We start from the raw sequence: 14,213 nt of genomic DNA, 5'->3' as shown, positions 1-14,213 counted from the left end.
GGTAAGAAGGGCAGGGAGGGGGAAGAGCGAGCAACATAGCAGTGACCCCAGTGACGAAGTGGGGGCCCTGCTGGGTCCATCCAGGGAGTGGCCTCCGTCAGCTTCAAAGGGAGTCAGGCTGAGCTCTGGGACACAGGGGAGATGAGAGGCCGGCCCACAGAGGGACTAGCACATCAAGGACGCGGCCGACCTTTGATCAGCCCTCCCCATGCACCCTGGGGGGCTAAGGGGCTCCCTCTGGATCGGTGCTGCCCCATGTGGGAGAGCCAGGTGTCTGCACCAAAGGGTCATGCACAGGGCACTTTGATGGCTGTGCCCATGGGGCCGTGGAGTTGAAGCCCAAAACCAGGAGGAGGAGAAGCCCCAGGCCAGGGGCAGGGGGACCAAGGAGGAAAGTGCCCACTCACCTCCCCCAGCCTCTCCTGCGTCAGCGCCCTCACCCCTTCTCAGGGACTGTGACTTCATACAAAGTTCCCTCGAGCAGTGGAAGAGGGAGGTGGGTCCACACCCAGCAGAGCGATAGGTGACAAAGTGAGGATCAAACAGGTCGAAGACCATTTTCTTGCCTAATTAGGCCCTTCCTCCAAGTGCTGGCTTCTCCAGTGTGATGGGAGGCAGACATGGCCTTACTCACGTGTTGGAACCATGTTCACGTGCTTCCCTCCTCAATACTCCCTGCCTACAGTCGTGTGCTTTTCTTATGGTTCAATATTTACCAGAGAACTGCAAAATTAAAAGAGATCCCATGGTTGCAGAAGACAACATAATTATAAGGGTCAACGTGATAAGACATATAATCTTCAGAGACCTGCAGGTTAGCCTAATAAAATATTTATATCTGTCACTGTTGGACACCCAGAGACGGGATGTAAACGATGCTTCAACCTCACTTTTCAGCGTGTACGAAAATGCCCACATGCACCATGCGCACGGAGGCACCCCCTGGTTCCGCATACTCTATCCACACTAAATGTCACCAAGAAGGCACGACTGTGCTATCACGCTTGAACTTCATTTCTCTTGTCAATTTGAAAGAAGCTCTTTCTTCCTTCACTTATGCTCCATAAGGAACAATCTAATGCCCCTGCTCCTTGACCCCACGTCCCGTGCAGACGACGCCATGGATTTCCCACCAGTTTGTATTCCTGTGCGCTTAAGCGTTTTCCACGTAGCATGAGCATTTTCTTTGGAATCCAGTTATAATCAAGCATTTGACAATAATATTAGCGGCAGAAAGTCCTAGTTTTACCGCTTCACTGTGTTAACTGAAATACGTGAGTTTTCCTGTGTTATTTTACCGCAGACCTCCTTTTGGCTCTGGGGATATTGTTATGCAAATGGTGTCTGCCCACGTGCATCCGGCACTTGGAGACAGCAGGGAATTATCTAGCGCACACTCCCCCTTCTGCCAGGAGAGAACCCGGGCTCTGGTAGTGGCAGTGGGGTGCAGTCCCCACTCTGGGGGCGCACAGCCGGGATGGAGCCCGAGGCCCTGAGAGCACCTCCTCCTGTCCTGAGCCACGGGGTCTAGCCCCAGGCCTACTTCAGCTCCGAGCGACTCACCTCCTTCCTCTGTGAACGGGTTCTCGGTGACCGCTCGTGCAGTCTTACAAAGATGACAGCTGCTGAGGATTAGCAATACAGCCACTTTGTCTCTGACACGAACATCAGACAAGGAATAAGGTCTTGATGTCTTCGACTCTCAACCTAAAGATAAATCAGCAATAAAGCAAACAAACTGTATCCCACCCAAAAGCAAAATACACTAGGGTTGAATTTGGTTTTTTTGTTTTTTAACTTATACGTTGGGAGTTTTCTCCAGCTGATTTCTTTATTTCTTTTATGTGTTTGTCACCCTATGGAAACCACGTTGACCCCTGGGGGCTGGTTAAAACACATCCTTAACTTTGACTTATGAAATCCGGGAAGCCTCCTCACACACTGAAGTCATAAGCAGCTCACCAAAAACACAGCCTCAGACACTGGCAGTGTTCCTCTAAAGGCAGGGACAGTAAAAACTACACATGCTTTTCAGTTGTTGGTCGTGGCCCAGGATGCTTGTCATCATCACCTCCAGGCTCGCCACCTGCCCACCTGAGCTCAGAGACCATCAGGTGAGGAGGCGCTGCCTTCCCATCGCTAGCCAGCCAACATTCCTTCCCACGGAAGACGCCCCCGTTGACAGATTTGTAAAAACACAGGCAGAAACAGTAAGCACCAAACCAGCCCAGAAGCCCACCTCTGGATTAGAAAACAAGTCATCACTTGGTCAGTTTAAACATTTTGCTTCTAGTTGCAAAGGAGCATTTCATTCAAAGAGACCACGAACTGTGTCTCTGTGTCCATTTGGTGTGATTCCGTCCGGACCCAAGCTCATGCATTTAAGGGTTTGGTCTGCACTGGCCATAAAAACTGCTCTGTAAGATAATGACTATAAAGAAGACATCACGGTCTGATGGGAAAGGGTCATGAGCAACTTACACACGGCCGCGCCCCTCCCCCGAGCGTAGACTGGGGACAGCGGCTCGAGTCGGGCCCGGCTGCGTGCCAGAGACCCACAGTCTCCCCAAGCCCTGCTTGTGCCTTCGTCTGTCAGCCCTGGTTCCAGAAAGGGTCCGTCCAGAGGGACCCAGAGGATCTGACCAAGGGCCTAGAAGACTGTCTAACAAAAGGATTTTGTGGAGTAAAGTCCCAAAGTGTTCCTTTTCCCCTTAGCTCACACCCTGTCCCAAGCTGTACAAGAATATATTAATACATTTAATACATTTGTTAAATTCCGACCATCCCGGGCCCCATGCCAACCGCCGCCTTCAGGGCTGTGACAGCCCGCGTGGGGGGAGGCAGATGGCGGGGAGGCCTGGAGGATGCATGTGGCAGCCTCAGGCCACGCGTGGTCTGTGAGAGCCAGAAAAGCAGCCGGTGCCGGCCTCTGTGCAGGGGCTTTTCGCCTCAGCAGGTAGCGAGAAGCTGTAAGGGGAAGCCCGATCATACGGGCTTTTGGTTGTTTTTTAAAGTAGTTTTAGTCTCTGGAATGTGTGCTATATTCAGAAGCCGCCCTGAACGCCAGGAGCGGCAACACTCACCCACGGGTCTCCCAAACCAGGGACCAGGTATCAAGAGGCACACGGGGCCACAGACCCTCCCCCGTGCCCCACACCCCAGGCCCCGCACTGATCGAACACAGGGACAAGTGCCTTGGGAGGCATCTGACACTAGTGTTGCCAAGTAAGAGTTCCCTCGGTTGAACAAAGGACAGCAAGCAACCCATTATGGGCTGAGAAGCTTGTTTTCCTCTCCCCGCGAACGTGGTGCTCACCACCAGGTAAGTCTGGGCATGGGCCTGCAGCCAGCATGATGCTCACATATGTTGGCGAACAAATTTAAGAGGAAAAGCCTCCCAAGCCAATGCGTGCTCTCGAGCATAAAGCACAGGGCTTTACTTCTGTCTCTCACCAGGTGCCTGAGAAATTCCAGTTTTGTCCATATCACTGCCATTATTTACATGACAGGATAGTCATTTTTAGGCTGAAAATCCGGTAGTATGATCTCTAAAGTCAGCCTGAACCATCTTAGAGTGAATGACTCTATGATTATAACGATTACTTTCGCAGTGCCGCTGCATTTGGAGATATGATCAGATGATCATATTTTGCTAAAACAAAATGCATTAAATGTAACATTATGGCAATTCTATCCTGTCATTCAGGTCCCCATAAATGGCCACAGCATTCTGGGCAAACCATTAGCTTACTCCATTTACATACACGCCTTCTTTCTTCTGTTTTTAATCCCTAAGACATGGCTGCCATGAGTTGTTAATAAAACCGCAAATAGGAACAATCCCAACTTATTCAAAGACTGCATGTTCAGGAAAGACCAGAGTTCAGTCCGTGACGAGCGGAGAGGGCAGCACCAGCAGGCCGCCCCTTCCACCGGCCCGTCCCATAGCACACGGTTGGCCTCAGGCGGCCTGGCACACAGCCCCACAGCACGCACACAGTGCCTGGTGGGACACGCCCCTCTCTGCCCCGCGGGGCCCGCCCTGCCACAGAGCCTCAGGTCCAGACGCCCCCGCGCCTCCCACGCCTGGTGGCCAGGAGAGCCACGGGAAGTGTCCACCAGCTCCAAGGGCTCTTTCAAAGCGCCCCCCCGCCCCCGCCCAGGGCATCACAAAGATAGAAAAGATATACACATGTCCACACACCCCATAATTAACCTAACGTTTGCTTTCAAGTTTTTGAAGAACGGCACGAATTGTTCCTTTGAGAGATGGTGTGAAGCAGCAGTTGAGTGCCGTAGCAAGTCCCCAGCTCTGCATCATCTAGAAGTTACTTAACATCCCCCGCCACATTTACGGAATGACAATGGCGCTCATGTCCCGGGTTCCTATGGCCAGTAAGTGAACTAACACCTGCTGGCGGGAGAACCCTGCCTGCCTCACACAGAATGAGCCCTTGGCAAGTGCTCTTCTGGGTTGCCGTTGTCTTGTTTGGCGACAAATAACACCGTTCCATCACAAAGGTTCTGCCACCTTGGCAGCTGTTATTTATGCAACTCAGGCCTTTTTCGTGTAAGAAAAGCCGACTATTTAAATACGACTTGATGAAAACTGGATTTAGCCATGAATAAATTTGACATGGTGTTACTTGTTTCAAAACATTTAGTTAAAAAGTTTGAATTTCACTGTAGTCGTTTCCTTTACCTATTTTGGAGTCCCTTGTTCCCTTTTCCCCCAGATCTCTTTGTGAATTCAGGAGGGGCCCCCACTGGTGCGCGTGGGGGGGCGCAGGCCAGCACGAGGCCGCGGGGTTCGGTGTGGTGCCTTGCGTTTGTAATTCAGTCACACTCACATGTCCTGTGTGTCCACCACCTTCATCCCACAGCCCCGTTCCCAAATCTTCCACAGGGCAAGCAGCTAGGATGGCTGCCACTGCACCGTGAATCCCGCTGACGGGAAGTGTGTCTCCCGATCGCGCGAGCGTGAAGAGGGCCCTCAGCTCGTGCAGCTCCTGGGGCTCGGTCTCTGTCGAGCTGTCTAACCCATCGGGACCCAGATGGCTTTCACTCTGCTCACTCTCGGGGAGGCTACAGCCTCCTTCTCTTGATGGCCTCTATCTTGTCACCTGAGGTATATGCTCTTCTGAGTGCAACCAATCACTTTGCATATATGATTTCTTCCAACTAGTCATAAAACTTTAAAAAAATAACTGAAATCTTACCATATAATTATTTTTTATAAAACCTTTTGCCAAATATATTCTATGCCTAATACTTGATATATAATACTTAACACAAAACCCACAATATATATATACTTAATATCTAATACTCAATGTAAATCCTAAAGTATATATAATACTAAACATAAATCCTATTAAAAAAAATCTCTTTCTCTCACAAGTGATATTGCCTGTCAGCTCATGGCCACAGACACTAAATGTCACTTTCCCTCATGTTCTCCTGTAAATGCTCCTTGCAGTGGTCAAAAGGGTACTTAATATCATGTGGCATTGGATGGTCCAGTGATTCGCGATTACCAGGAAGAAGTAGTGAGCTGAATTAATTGGTTGCAGACATGTTGACACTGGTAGACACCCATTACTTTATAATGGACACTAATGCACAGAAAAGCGCTGTAGCAAATGGGCCTTCAGCTCCAACTGGCCGTGGAGTATATTAAGTCAAGTCAATGGCGAGATGCTGGGAATCTAACAGAAATGCCAATGGCCTTGATATTAGCTCTTCAAATAAACATCCATCCCACCGCATCCAAACTTCACCTCCAGTGGTGCACCACGGGCCTTTCCCCCCACGGTGGATAACAGCCCCTTACCTGCCTAATACCTGTGCCTTCCTGAGAAGTTGCACATCAATGTCAAAGATGTGCAGCTCGTAGCAAGGGGAGGATTTCAAGTTCCCTGGGATGAAAGAGCACTTGTGGAGATGAGAATTTTCTCAGCTTGCCCCAGAAGAGCAGCTTCTCATGACTTGATTCCTGCAGCGAAAGACACTCAGGCCTCAGCCTCCTTGTCCTGAGATACCTCAGTCCCGAGAGTAAAGCTGTTTCCATGATTCTTCTTCCAGTGTTTTCAAAGGTTGATACGTGAGTGTGTGTGTGTGTGTGTGTGTGTGTGTGTGTGTGTGTGTGAGGGAGTGAATGTGGGTGTGAGTGCATAGGTGTGAAAGTGAGTGAGTGCGTATGCTTAGGTGAGTGTGTGGTATGAATGGGAGTGAGTGTGTAGGCTTGGGTGCCTGAGTGTGCGTGTGAGTGGTGGTGTGAATGGAAGTGTGTATGCCTGGGTGCGTGAGTGTGGGTAAGAGCATGTGGTGTGAGTGTGAATGAGTGTGTGTCCTTGGGTGCCTGAGTGTGGGTGTGAATGGGAGTGTGTATGCTTGGGTGAATGAGTGTGAGTGAGAGTGTGTGGTGTGTGAACGAGTGTGTATCCTTGGGTGAATGAGTGTGGGTGAGAGTGTGTGGTTTGAGTGTGAGCGAGTGTGCATGCTCATATTCCATCTTCATCTCCTGGCTCTTCTGATATCAAGCTCCCCAATACCTTCACACATCAACAAGAAGGGAAGTGCAGAGTCACTTTGCAAACACACCTACCGGGGTCCTCTCACGTCCTGTGGGCCCCGTGTGGGCTGAGATGCCAGCAGGCTTTAGCCGCCTCAGGTCCCCGAGCTGGAGAGCAGGTGGAATCCCAACACCCTGGAAGGCTTCAAGGGAGAAAGTGCGGCCCGCCAGGTGCCCCACTAACGACGGGCCAGCACAGCCTCACGTTTCTCTTTGCGCCTGTGCCATGGGCACCATGGATGGTGATGCCAAGTCAGAGGTGAGGAGACACCAGCAGAGGAAATGATTTCCTAAGATGACAAAGTAAGAGGCAGCAGGAAAGATTTCATAATAAACACTCTATTTTAGCATGGTTCTAGAGCTACAGAAAAGTTATGAGAACAGCACAGAGTTTCCATACACCCTGCACTCAGTTTCTCCTATTCTTAACATCTCGTGTTAACATGGGACATGTTTTTACAACTAATGAACCAATATTGATATATTATTATTAACTAAAATCTATATTTTATTCAGATTTCTTCATTTTTACCTAATATCCTTATTCTGTTGGAGGATCCCATGTAGGCACCACACCCAGGACGTGGCATCTCCTCGGGGCCCTCTTGGCCATGAAGGTTCCTCAGACCTGCCCGGCTTTAGATGATGACCCTGACGGCTTTGAGTTGTGCTGGTCAGGTATCTTAAAGGTGCCCCTTGCCTGGGTTTGGTCTGGTGTTTTTCTCTTTGGTCTTCTGGTTAGACTGGGGCGACGGGTTTTGGGAGGAAGACCCGAGAGGGAGGTGCGCTTCTCATCATGTCGTAGCTGGGGTCCCTACCATCAACACGACCACTGGCAATGGGTCCTGGCCTGGGTCACCTGGCTCAGGTGTGCCTGTCAGGGGCCCCACGGTACCACTGCTCTCTGTCCCCTTCCCACACTGTGCTCTTTGGAAGGCAGTCGCTGTAGGCAGACCACATTTCAGGAGTGGGACTTGAGCTGTACCTCCTTGGTAGGGAAGTGTATACATACATCATTCGGGATTCTTCCAGACAGGAGACTTGTTTCATGTCCCCATCAGTTTATTTATTTAATCAGTTACTTATTTATATCCATATGGACACATGAATATGTATTTTACACTTTGAGTTGCGATCCCATATCGCGTTATTTCCTATGTTTCTTAAATTCTTCCAGCTCTGGCCACTGGGAGCTCTTTCAGGTGGCTCCTGCATCCCTCTGGCATGTCATGGTCCCCAGGTGAGCAGCTCCTACTCACTGGCACTACACGGTGCCCCAGGCCCATCGTGTATTGTCCTAGCATCCACCATTTCTCTTAGGAGACCTGATCCCTTTACTGGAGAGGTGCTAGTGTGCTTGGCATTATGGGGGTGTCATCACTTCTAGATGCTCTTAGCTGACGAAGAAAAGAAATGTGTGTGCTGACTTGTGTACGTGCCCACATCTGTAAGTACTTCTGTATCTATGTGAGCTAAACACTGACGTCCCCACCCTGATCCAATACCACATGGATCATTCTTGTCCCCTCTACTTGCTGACCTGTCACCTCCAACTCCAGCAGTGAGGAGCTCAGAGACAGGACCTATAATGAGGTCTTTCTGCTGTCCACACCCATAGCCACTCTACCATACTGCCTCCCGGTGAGAGTGAGTAAATGGCCACCATTCGTGTAAACAGAATGCAGCTTCTAGAACTTCCAAGGCACAGCACAAGCAAGCCCATACTCTGCACCCCGGCCCTTACAGGCCACCCCGCCTACCGCAGTATCTCCAACATCATTGTCATACCCACAGTGCCCCTGACAGCCTGACCAGCCCTTTGCCTTCTGCCCTCTTTCTCCCCACAGGGTCAACTTCCAAAGACGTTCCCTCACCCAACGCGGAATGTCACCTATGGAATGTACATTCTCCCCTCCTCCTTATTGATGACACTAACTTTTGTGTGGTGGTGGTGTGCAGGTACAGAGCTCTGTCCCGCGGCCTCCCGGGCGCTGGGATGTGACAGGGTTCTGGGTTCTGGCCAGGGGGCTGCAGAGAAGCTGCTGGGTGGGTCACCCAGGAAAGCCTCCTACGGGGGAACATCTCGGTGCATCCTCATGGGCATGTGCGTGCGTTTCTCTTCTCTCCAGAGAGGCAGAGTCAACGCTGACAATGTATCTAGGGACCATGGGGCAACGAGACCATGTGAATGCCATTGAACAGAAATAAAAAAGCAACCAGGTCCCTCAGCAAACCGCCGGCTGCGTTCACCAGCCCATGGTGGAGGATTTCTGGCTTCGGCTGGTTAAGAACAATAAAATCCCTAAATCAGCGTCATTTTCTGCTAGTCTCGGCCCAACCCAAGCCCTCGGCTGACACATCAAATGAAGACTCTCTCTTACTTCACACATCCCTTGTGTGTAGGGTTCTCTCGCTCAATTCCCACTTCCCATCAAGTCGAAGCCACAGGGACTGATATCTTAAGACTTAATAAATGATTTAGCCCTCTTTGAGCTCTTTGAAGAGCCACTTAAGACTTTTTTCTCACAAATACAGAATACTGCAGTCGCTCAATACTCAATAAATTGTGGTAGAATGAATGAATACAGTTGGAAAATGGTTATTTTCTCAAAGGGGGAATCAGCAGCGCACCCCACAATCCACCAGGCACCTTGATTTTATGGCTCTGTAGCCTCACAGAGTCTCACTCCCCCTTTCCACCCTCCCTCCCCCGACCACGGCCACTCTGCACTTTATTTAGCAAAGTCACGTCCATGGGTGTCTAGGGGAGTGTCTGGAACATGGATGGCTCCAGTCACAGACCCAGACCCCAGACCCCAGACCCCAGACCCCCTCCATCCTTCTGCTCCAGGACATCAGAGGCCTCAACGGGGGGAGGCGAAGGGGCCAGTTGGAGAGGACCTTCACGTGAGAGAGTGAGGGAGGTCAATGCCGGTGGGTGGGGGGAGGCATAGAGGAGTGTGACCTGTGCCCTGGCAGTCGTGACCCGAGCTGAAATCAAGAGTGGGATGCTCAACCCAAGTGCCCCTGAGTTACTTTCTTAAGGACTCTTGCACAGTTTTTCTGGAAACTACCAGGTGCTTATTATGGATACTATATTATATTTTTATCTATCATTGGATTCTATAGTATATACTTATCATCACATATATCCAAATTGTTATTGATTAAAAATTAGAGGGAAGGAAAAGGTGATCTAGCGAGAAATTTTCAAGGATTTGGGGCTGCTAATCAGGATAAGACTGGTCTAGAGTGGCAAGTGGCTTCTAGAAGGTTTTGTCTCTCCACAGAGATACTAAGTAAGAGGGACCCATTCTGCCTGACCTCTCAGGTAATCCTGAGCAAGGTGCACTGCCTCTGTAGGACTCCAGCCATAGGCTTACAAAATAAAGGACTGCCCTTGACAGTTTCTAAGTTTCAGCCAGCCCTACCATCCCAGAATGGTCCCGAATGGATTCTGGTTAGCCAAAAGGATGAACATCTTGACTGCCAGGAGGCTGCAAGCCAGGAATGAGTCCTCAAGGCTGGTTTTGGAGTCTCTGCTCTTACAGATGCACAGATGCTCTCCCTTATGGATTCAGAAGCTCTCGTTTTGTCCTTTTCCTAAATGTAGGTAAACTTAGGTCGTTCCTACCACGTGATCCTGTGACACACACACACACACACACACACACACACACACACACACACCGAGGAAGTGCTTCTTGATTCCCATTTCCTTGCTCAGGAGAAGGACAAGAAGAGGGAAACACACCGTGCGGCACTGGCGGGCATCACGGTGGCGGCTGCACGCGGCATTCCTCACAGCAGGGCATCCCGTACTAAACGCATTATTGCTCCTGGGACCTCAGGGCAGATCGTAACCTAGAGCGTCTCACCTTTACCTCCTCTAGGTGTAGGCAGGAAACCGTGCTGGGTAGAAACCCAAGTGAAGAAGGGCTGGAGCAGTGACCAAGGCAGGAACCTCTTCCTGACTGAGCCATGCCACCTCGTTCAACTCACCGAGGCACGACCACAACCTCCGGCCCAGCACGCACTCCCTCTGCTCGCAACTTTTCATTCCTGTGGCTCATTCCATTTTCCAGCTACCACTTTTGACTTGCAAAAAAGTAATGACATGCTTTATGCATGTTTGGTAATTATCCAGTTAACCTCAGCTGCCCAGCCTATGCCCTCAGCCTTGATGTCTAAGCGCACAAAGACTGTAAGTTGTTTTGTTTCAAGTACTTTATCTGGTGCCCACGAAGGAGCCGTAGGTGACAAAAGCTCTTAATAATAATGGAATTATCTTCAGTGGTGGAGGCATCACTTCCAGCCCTGGGGCCTGGCCCCCTGACTTCTCACTTAGGACACCACCTCACCCCCCGCGGGGGCCTGTCATCGCTTTGTTATGCGTATCAGGGACTCTCAGAAGTATACAGGGGTTTAAATATTAATTTGCCTTTCTGTATATTCTAATTCCAGAACACCGAGGAAAAACTCAGTGATTGGTGATTGTTATCACACCATTTAAATATAGCATATATTTATGTGATAATACACAGACACTTTTCTTGGTTGTGTATGTAAGAAACACACTCTCAATCCATAATTCCCTATGATATTTATCTGAGTGATATAAACATTCCTTTGAATAATAATGCTTAGTGTAACCTCCCATGACAGTTTGTCTATTAAAGAGGAAATTAAACACACCAAGGTATGGGAAAAATCACTGCGAGGCAATAATGAACTTAGCAAATTCCAGAAGGAAAATGAAAGAAGACTTATTTAAAGCCCAGAGGTCCCTTTCGGTGTCTCATGGCGCATCACTTCCGACCAGGGATGCGGCTGGAGGGCCGCGCACGCGCACGCACACACACACACGCGTTGGGTCTTCCACTGCACGCACAGGGAGCTGCCGTAAACAGACTTCAACTCTGGGACCCGGCAAGAGCTGAGTTTCTACACAAGGAGTTTTGTGCCTTTGTGGGAGGCATCCTCTCTGATCTCCCCAAGCTCCCGAATGTTTACTGAAAAGTGCTCTCATTTGGCACCATCCAGCCTAGAGTCCAATGGCCCTGTTCTTCTAGAACAGCAAGAATCCTCCTCCCAGGAAGTACCAAGCACCCCACCAGTCTTTTCCTTTTTAAAAGGCACAAACTAATAAAACAAGGAATGATCAGGTATGGATGCTCAGTGCTATGTTCTCGTTTTAAAACCAGCCACACGCTGACACTCAAACTCACATCTTTGCAGGAGGCCTGGGCAGGGCGTTGCCTCGGCGGCGGGAATGATTTTGTGAGCGCGGGCAAGTTTGCTGATATACATTATCTAGGATAGAAGCTGGGGTTTTAATTATTTATTTGATTTTATTATTTAATTATTTCTGGCAGCAGATCTGCCTGAAATTGCCATTTAATTGAAGTCAAATATGTGTGGCCACAATGATTTATTAATCCTTTTTCAAAAAGGAAGCAAAGTTTTAAGTTGGGGGAGAAACATCTCAAAGTAAAACTTTGCCATCTTTTATGGAGGACGAGAAAAGCCAGACTCAGTAGTACAGGTCACGGCCCCAGAGTACAACTAACATCCTCCCCCCGTGAAAGAGCAACATTCCTGCCTGTTCACTGGTGAGTTCGCACGAACCGGGCGCAGGTGGGTCCGCTGCTTACTTGAAAGCATGACAACGTATCCACTACAGCTCTGCAGCAAAAGTCATCACTGTAAGAGCCCTCCTAGGAAGGCCTTTAAAATCAGCAGTCAGAAACCCATTAGACTGATTACCAACCCCCAGAAACCCCGTGCTTGATCATCTCTGGAATCCGGCTGCATCGCCGGCCCCTCCTGCCCATCTCCACTGGCCGTGAGGCACCAAAGCAAACACGGAGGACTCCGCTCAGCTTGGGTCAAATGAGAGACTGCAGGGAGGCTGAAGCGTGTTTTCTAAGCGGTGGAGGGAGGGCGGCCGCAAGGACGGGCGGGGGGAGGTGGGCAGGGGCCACTGTCCGGAGGCTGTGGACCCTGAAGTCTGCCTTTCTGCCCCCAAGGCTACATCTCTCTCCCGTGCTGCCTCCCGCTGGGTTATTAGAATTAGACAACTTGCCAGGATAACGGCTCTTATGTCACATACTTCACAGCTGAGAAGCCGTGTCACTGATAACATCCAGGAAAATCAGAATTTCATTCCAAAAAAGGTAGCGTGTTCTGCATATGTGCTTATTTTGGATTTGTTTTTTGTTGTTTTTGTTTTGTTCTATGGCTCCAGACGCCGGGTAACAGGAACCAAAGTCACAATTCTTGATCATACTTCGTACGAGGGACTAAGGAAAGGAGACGACGAATCACACTCACACACGTGTTGGCTGGCTTCATACAAAGACAGGAAGTAGAAAGGTCTGAGGTTCTCTCAGTAATCGTCTCCCTACTTCCTTCTTCTCTCGAAGCCTGAGGCTTCTTCGACAGGCTCACTGGCTGAGTCCCCCACCCCCACCCCAGGGCTCCGACCTTTGTCCTGCAGGTGTGAGCCTGGTGGCTGGCTTCCTATTCTGACAACCCAACACTTCGCAAGACATTACCAGGCAATAACGAGTCACTGTACCTACTGTCCCTGAATGTCCAAACTGAAGTAAGAAGGGAACATCATGGAAGGAAGCAGACCAGACTTCAGTGTGTGTAAGTGCACTTCCGGTTGGCACCTGCAATTAGCCCCGTATCTATATGGCTTGTGGAGAGTTTAAAATTTGGATAATGTCAACGTCTGCTTTTATTCCTCCCTCTGAACTCTCAATTTTATGTACATAACCTCTAAATCTAAGCCACAGTAGGAAACAGAATATTCTTGAGAGGCAAAATGTCACCGATAACGCTGGGCCTCGCTTTCCTCGTTTACATGGATGAGAAGGCCCCCATCTCTACCTTCCCACACGCACTCCCGTGACCCCCACTTCGGGGGAAGTATCAGGATCCCAGGGTGGCAATGGGCTCATCCTGCAGCCTCCTGAGCAGGCAAGCATGCAGTGGTGACCTGGCCTGTCCAGAGCATTCGAGCTCGGCTGCGGGGTGCTTCCCACCTGGATGCTTACGAGAGCAGATGGACGGACAGCGGTCCAGGGTGGGGCAGGGCCCTGGGCCTCACGTTAGTTCCTCCACGGGCCTAACCGCCTGGGCAGGACAGCCAGCGCTGCCCTCCTTAACCAAGCACCAGCCTGTGACAGGCTGCAGGGATCCTAGACTGGGAGCCAGCAAGAAGAGCAGAAACAAACAAAGTTTTAAACTACAAGTTTTTATTTCCTGTATTTCAAGCCTGACACAAGAACATCTGCCTCCCCCATCACTACAACACAATACATAGCAGCGCAATGTAAGTGTCTTCCATTTCCCTCTATTTCACGCTAGATTTACCTGATAGATGAGTGTACTTAAGTAAATAGCACAGATGATTTTAATAGGACAGGTGCTTTGAATGCACAAGGAAGGTCATTCCTATTATTTCAATTAACAACTTAAGCTACAAAAACACATGAGGGTGAATTAATTTAAAGCCTCCATTTAATGCTACCGGTGAGGACATCTTTGGGGCCCCCGGTTGTCTTGGCAACCCCAGCATCCCAGCCCACAGAAGCAGCTTCGGCCGGGCCCTTCTTGGCATACACACAGT

The sequence above is a fragment of the Eumetopias jubatus genome, unplaced genomic scaffold, assembly GCF_037043125.1.
Source record: "Eumetopias jubatus isolate StellerSeaLion01/CBP00866 unplaced genomic scaffold, mEumJub1_p1.0 scaffold_3, whole genome shotgun sequence".
In the NCBI taxonomy this organism is placed as follows: Eukaryota; Metazoa; Chordata; class Mammalia; order Carnivora; family Otariidae; genus Eumetopias; species Eumetopias jubatus.
Note: the sequence above shows the minus strand (reverse complement) of the source record.